We start from the raw sequence: 7,765 nt of genomic DNA, 5'->3' as shown, positions 1-7,765 counted from the left end.
GTTTGAAAGAACATAGCCAAAGTAAGGTTACTAGTGGGGTTTCATGTAAAAAAAAAAATTTTCATATAATTCATGGTTCGATTTTGTCAATAAATATGCTATCCATTGTTTTCCATTTAATAATCAATGTTAACAAATATAGGGTTTAGCTTTGGGGTGTAAGTTAGTTATACACCTCGGGATACGGTGTGTCTGGATAAGAAACCCCTCCGGCCTCCGGCCGTCGGGGTTTCTTATCCAGACACACCTATCCCTCGGTGTATAACTATTACAAATACCCAAATAGATTATAGATTTCAGTAATTTACAACTTAATCCGATGGCAGTTAAAAGTGCGAAAGATAATACATGTATCTTACACTCAACTACAAAAGAAGCAATTATCGCAATTTTACTAAGTTTAGCCGGAGGACAATAATCAGATTATCATTACACAAGATTGGACAATAATGGATATATTTTATGAGATCCTTTTATAATGTTTTAAGATCCTTATCTTTGAATTAAATGTATAATTGTTTTGTAAACTGTTGCTTAGGGAGTCTTCCTCTAGCTTTCACGCTGTAAACTTGGGTTAATAAATTTGTATATATTGTATACGGTCTTGCGTTTAAAGCAGCCACAGTGTCGATTATAGACCAACAGACTTTAATGTTACCCGTAACAAAATTTACGGGGTTAAAGATCTCCCCTTTCCCAGGTTACCTTGGAGTTCGGTATTTTTGTTAGGTACAGGACGTTTGCGCTTTTTTACCTGTAACACGGTAGGACATTTGCGCTCCAAACACTATGGACATTTGCGCTTTGAATTTTGATACACCTGTATTAGATTGACCGGACATTTGCGCTTTTTACCTATAGTCGTCTACCTGTAATTTGAATGAGTTGTAATCATTACGTAAATAAATTCAACTCACATTTGTGGTTAGTTAGTTCACATTGACATAGAGGTCAAAGTTATAGACTGATAAAGATTAGAATATAGCAAAGTGCTCTCAACCAATGAAAATGTAGGATTTGGTGTTTCTTAATTGTGAAGAATAAACGAAATCATGTTCTTAGTAAGGGATTATCCTATTGTTTAGGCCTACTTACAGTTCAAAACAAAGAGTTTCTGATTGAAAGAATTTGTGATTGAAACTGACTAAAAGTTGAATTTTTAAACAAACAAAAAAGATGAAGTTTCCTAGTGCAGTAACATTGGTACCGTTAACGTTGTTATGAGAATATCAATAACTTCAAATTACTAAATAAAATAAAAACAATATCAAATCAATGCAAAAAAATAGAAAAAAAAAGTTTTTAAATTAAATTAAACCTTAACCCATAGAGTATACTCTTTTAAAAACTCAGATTACTAGATCCGCGATTGGTGAAATAGCAATTTCCAAAATTCTGATAAAATTGTAGAAAAAAAGGAATTTAATTTGACTTTTTAATATCTTTTAATTTTTTAAAGACATTGTATTCGAACATTACCCTGACATAATGAAGTAGTTTTTGATGTAAAGGGCGGGACTCAATTATTGTAAAAAATTTAGTTGTTACTCAAACATGTCAAATTGGAATTTATTGCTTTGAACTGTAAATAAACAAGAAGATAATTCCTCGCTAAAATATTACATGATTAACATTCATACTCACAATCAAGAAACATTTGTTACCATTTCATTGTACTGTTGTATCATTTACTGTCTAAAACACAATCTGTTATATTTTCCAAAATTATAAGAACTAGAAGATGCCTGCGAAATCTCGGTTCAATTGGGCAAGTGTTGAAACAAAACGTGTGGACACAGTAAGGATTTGGACACGGTTAATGCATTTAATTCTATTTCTTTAAAGAGATGAAAATGAGGAACATAATGCAAAAGACCCCATTTGGATTTCGCGGGTAGTACGTCGGCTAAGCATACGCAAAAGCGTATAAGACACGGATCGATTACGGTCTCCGAATTTGAATTTTTTCTCAAAAATTGGCGTTTTCTTTGGAAAAAAGATTGTTTCAAAGACAAATTTAGGAAGTACAAAACACTACATGTATACGTCATATCACAAATATTTCCGACTTTGTATGGTTTCAGAGGAGTTGTGGCTCAATGAAATCGGTCTCTTCCTTTAGTAGTATAGAAGTCCTTACATCACTAAAACTAATCCATAAATAAAATGCCTCAAACATGGCACTGACAATGAAACTAATTCTTGAATACAACCAATCAAGAGATCAGTTGAGCCTTGGGCACTTTAAAATATTCTAAGTTTGTAAGAGAATGATAATCCCTTTCTTCATGATAAGTACTCGCTAACGCTCGTACTTTATCATGAAGAAAGGGATTATCATCCTCTTACATATGAAAAAAATGTATATGTCACGTTGGATTTTTATCATTCAGTTTGAACAACGGTCGGTTAATTTCAATAAAAGTCATTATATTGATAAACGGGGACCTCAGTTAAAGAATTGAGAAAGAGAAACTACAATATTTATTTCATGTGGGCGAAAAACCAGTCAGGACAGATTACAAGAGCAAAAGTTTTTCATTTCCTGAGCTTCAGACATAAAGCAAAAACTGACTGATGACTACGTGTCGTTGTGTAATGTTCACTTTTAGCTATATATAACTATATTAATGTGCTATGAAATGACTTTTAAACACAAATGTGCTATGACGTGACTATTAAACTAATAACCATACTGAAATGTATGACTTTAACTCTGCCAGATCAATCCTACTGGTCCTAAGCCCGGAAAAAATAGGAGGGAAGTCATAAGAAGCAAATATTGTAAAAGCGCAAATGTCCTTTTCTAAAAAGCGCATATGTCCTATAAATTGAAGCGCAAATGTTCTATCAAAAAGCGCAAATGTCCCGCGCCGTTTTTGTTATAATTTTTTACACAATAAGACATTTTTGATTTTTTTTTCAAGCATAGGCATAAACAAAGTTATTTTTATTTTCTCGCAAGAAAAAATATTCCATCCTCATTTCGATTTATTTCATGATTTACGAAAATTCATCTGATACCATATTTATTCAAACAGATCAAATCCTTAAAATTGGCATTGTAAAGGAACATTTTTATCTATACTAAACAAAGTTGTCATTACATATAAAAAATGACACAAAATCAAAATTAAGAAATAGAAATACAAAATAAGAATAAAAAAATTGAAATGAGAGAATCGAACTTATATTAACAATTGATACTCCTAGCGTTAATTCTACATACTTTGCCTTACTTGGTCCTATCATGATTTCCTTGATAGAGGGTTACTGCTTACAAGGCAGCTATTAAACCAAGAGTTCCAAGCGGTGAAGTTGAAATCATTCTTTCATAAATTTTACGAACGCCATCACGAGTTGGATGACCTTTTGCGAAATATCCGTTTCACAGATGATAGCGGATATGTTCCTTATGTCGTAACTACAATCCCGTCCCCCTTTCCCGAATGTGACTTACCGATTTAGACTTATTATCGGGTTTGTACTAACATGAAAAGCACGACGGGTGCCACATGTGGAGCAGGATCTGTCTACCCTTCCGGAGCACCTGAGATCAACCCCAGTTTTAGTGGGGTTCGTGTTGCTCAGTCTTTAGTTTTCTATGTTGTGTTTTTTGTACTATTGTTTGTATGTTGTTCTTTTTCTTTTTTGGCCACGGCGTTGTCAGTTTGTTTTCGACTTGGGAGTTGGAATGCCCCTTTGGTATCGTTCGTCCCTCTTTTTGGTCCCTGTTTACTTACAGTACACACACTTTGATTTTAAATGTAGTAAGAGAGCACGTAAATATTATTTATAGTCTGTAAATATATATATATAAGAAAATACGCAACATTATTTTATATACCATTGAAAAATTTTGTATTTTGACTGAATACTCAATCCATGAAAAAAAATCGTCAACATTTCACGAACTAAAATCTTGATTTTCTTGGATAGTAATGCACTGGTCAGTTCTAGAAAGATATAACCAATGCACATGAAAGCATAACACACAATGAATAGAACATGGTGTTCCGTAATAGGCAAAATTGTTCTCAATATGCAAAAGTAAGTTTCTGGTTTTTGTTTTTTTGTGTCTTGTTTCGCGTATATCATTTTCGTAAACATAAAATATCCAAACACGTACGATCTAAGGTAGGCATACCAATATCAATAAGACTATTTGAAATAGGAAACGCAAACACCTATACCACTGATAACTAATCTTTTTTTCCAAGCAAATATATTTGCTGTACAACATTCATCGAAGCCCTTTGATTTCTTAAACCTCATTTTAAGAAAAGATCATATAGTACCTTTAATAGGCTTGTCGGGATCTCGTTTGCGGCGACAATTTCATCATTTGGGACGTTGAAATATACCTTCATCAATTCAACTTCAACTTCATGGTCTTCGATCTTTAAACTTTTTAGTGTATGTTTAAACTTTTTCATAACTGCGTATGTAGCGTAAGGCAATTGCAGACTTTCATTACACGTTTTTAAAGAAAGAGTTTCATTAATATTCTTGCAACAGTACTTTGTCTTGTTTCTTTTTACTGTTATCTTTAACTCTTTAAGATGGTACAAAAACCATTTAGTACCAAACCGGATCATATAACGATGGCGGAATCAGCAAAGGACAATACAACCCGACAATACCAATCACTATGTAAGTGCAATAGTGTCATCCATTTATTCTTTAAAACACGATAACACTGAATATTTCCGTCATTATCATAAAGACAACATTCATGATACATATTTGCGTATCCTGATGTGTTTTCAATATGCTCATTACATATTTCCACGTCTTCTTTTGTAAAATTCAGCAAAAAATGTCGGAAAACAAGTTCGTATTCATGTTCTGTGAGGGTTTCAATACAGCCTTCCGGTTTTGATTTTAATGTTACTGACGTTTTTTCTGTTTCGTAGCCGAGGAGTGACAGAGAAAGCATTTCGCAGATGGGCATCAGTTGCAGTAGTCCTTTCCCATGAGTTCCAGTGACACGTTTCCATTGCAGTGGTTGAACAAATCACTGTATTCACCTACAAAATCCGGGAGTCTTGTGTTATTTGTCAATTCAACTGTTATTGTTAGTAACTTTACAGATGTTCTCAAGTTCTTTATGTCATCTTTCGATTGGTTAAACATCAGTTGACATTCTGTTTTGAGGTTGGAATCTATAAGAAAGAAGTATCTTTAAACACTGCAACACTACGTCATAAACAGTCGAAATAACTTATGCACACAAAATAAATACCAATTAAAAAAAAACTGTTGCCGTAATCGGTCATAGTGAAGAACGTAATTGATTATAGTGAAAAAACTAATACACACCGTGCGAGGGCTTTATAGCCAGTCGCGGTCGTTAAACACAGCCGTCGTCGTTTTGAATAACTTAATCCGGTCCGTCATGGTAAAAAGGTCGTGTCTAGTGAACTGAGGACCCAATGAAACATGGTATATATTCGAGTAAGCAGACATTTGTCATTATTTTAAACTCTCTAGATTAATATTGTAGAATTTAAATGCGATAGACATGTACAAGTTTTTATAACGTTGGACGTTCTTGAAAGTGAATTATACGCTGATTTGAGAATTTTCAATTATTTAATTATTTCTTAAATTTTGGTAAAATTCAACAGAAGCCCAATGTTTTAGATGTGAATAATCAATAATTATATATTCAAGTGGTTGTGATATATTTATTATTGTGAAACATGAGACTGGACAGTGTTTGCAAATATAGGAACTTTCATTATAGATTTTGAATGCATTATCATTTGTATCAGCATTTTCAAAAATCGCAATAATTAATCTAGCATTTTTGCTAATTGTTAAACATGAGCTACATCACTTCACGAAATAGTGCTTTTCTGTAAAAATTGGAATCGAAGATACAAATTCCTTCTTTATGTCATGTCCAGAACTTTTTCCTTGGGTTGGCAGATTGATATTTAAACTAACCATTTGTATTCTAATGGGTACTTGTTGTCATCTCCTACTGACTGGTAACAATTTTTTTTATTTACATGAAACATGATTCATACAGACACTAGAAAATAAATTTTAGTCTAACAATATCTGAAAACTTATCAAATGCGGTACATGCAGTACTGTTCAGTCAATTCAAGTCTATAAGGTAGCTTTCCAGAATACTCAGTATGTTGTTAATGTGTACAAAAGATAACAACTACTAATCAGTCAGAACACAGACTGGACAGATCTCAATTGACTGCAATCGAATTGTCTGAACAGTGCTAAATTTACTACAGTAAATAAGTTGATAACTTTAAAGATTGAAAATGACTTAATATTTTATTTCACAGTCTTTTAAGAGCTTTTAAGATCAAAATGACCTTTTCAGATAAAACAAAATGTTTTACTACTGAGAATTTATAATAGACAAACATGAAAAATGTCTTGCAAAGATTTTTAATTTCAATTTCAGACATATTGATGAATTTCTGTCACCAAAAAACAAGCGTGATATCGTTGATGTGTGTTTCCTAAACTAAGTACTTTCATCTAATATATTTCAGTAGACTTGAGATGTAAATGAAACCAAATTTATTGTTATTAGCCTTAACTATTTAAGTATTAAAATAGTCAAATAAATACAGACTTAAAGCAATGACTCTACTTTTGCAACTACATTGTTAATACGCTGACGCTGCAAAATGCATTAACTTGTGGATATGCCTTACGGCCAACCCGTTGAACGGCCAATTCTCTGTTTAAGTGTTTCATAAGTTTATATTGGACTGGTTTTGCGTCACAATGCATATTAATAAGTAACTGCTGCGCTTGTTGAATCACAAAACAAAACACGCAATCAGCAGGTTTCGTGATTATCTGCTATGAGGAGATTTAATCCTGTTAGTCTCTAGTGTGCTCGTTGGAGGTAATAAAAGAATATTATTTGATCACTCCCATTATAATTTTCCTCTTTCAGTTATTTACGCATTGATTGATATTTATACGTATATACAAAAACATGAAAACAACACTTTATAAATTTCATGTGCTCAAAGAACATTTCTGAATATACTCTCATCAGGAACGCTCAAAGCCAAATATTTAAAAGCCAAGGACGTATAAAAACCGAAACAGTTAATGAGTAATATAACCAAAAAGAATTCAAAAATACAGAATTCCATTTTTTACAAAATGGGATAACATCAAAATGAATTCGCACTTGTATTTGTTATTGGGAAATATTGAGCACATGCAAATACCACAACATCGTTTATAAACGTTGTTGTTCATAAAAACAAACATTGTGAATTATTAACTATGTTTAGTTATTTAGTTTGTACTTGTATGCACTTTATATTTGCCAATAGCAAAAATATGAGAAAAATGCCCAAAACTATGAAAAAATGCCTAAAAGTATTCTTCTTTTTCAAGTCAAAACTGCAGTTATTGTGACGTCATGGCTAACACCTCAACCTTCAGATAGACATGAATTAAATTCTGAAATTAAAACTTCAAATTTCAGTTAAATGTGATGCCAAATTAAGTCCTTATCGCACCCTTTCCGAAAAGCTTTGTGTGAATAAGTTAATATTATAATATTTTGTTTCTAAGAACAGCAAACACCAAATTAACATGTATTACCATTCAAGAAGATTCCATCTTATAAACGAATTTAAAAATCAATAGATTTGTCGTATATTCACTTGAGTGCTAATAAGAAACCATAAGGTAGCATATCACATAAATAAAATCAAATTGACATTACAAACTATTTTTTTAGCATTTTTGTTACACGCAACGT

Source organism: Mytilus californianus, unplaced genomic scaffold (genome assembly GCF_021869535.1).
Source record: "Mytilus californianus isolate M0D057914Y unplaced genomic scaffold, xbMytCali1.0.p SCAF_14, whole genome shotgun sequence".
NCBI classification, from domain to species: domain Eukaryota; kingdom Metazoa; phylum Mollusca; class Bivalvia; order Mytilida; family Mytilidae; genus Mytilus; species Mytilus californianus.
This window is presented reverse-complemented; position numbering follows the sequence as displayed.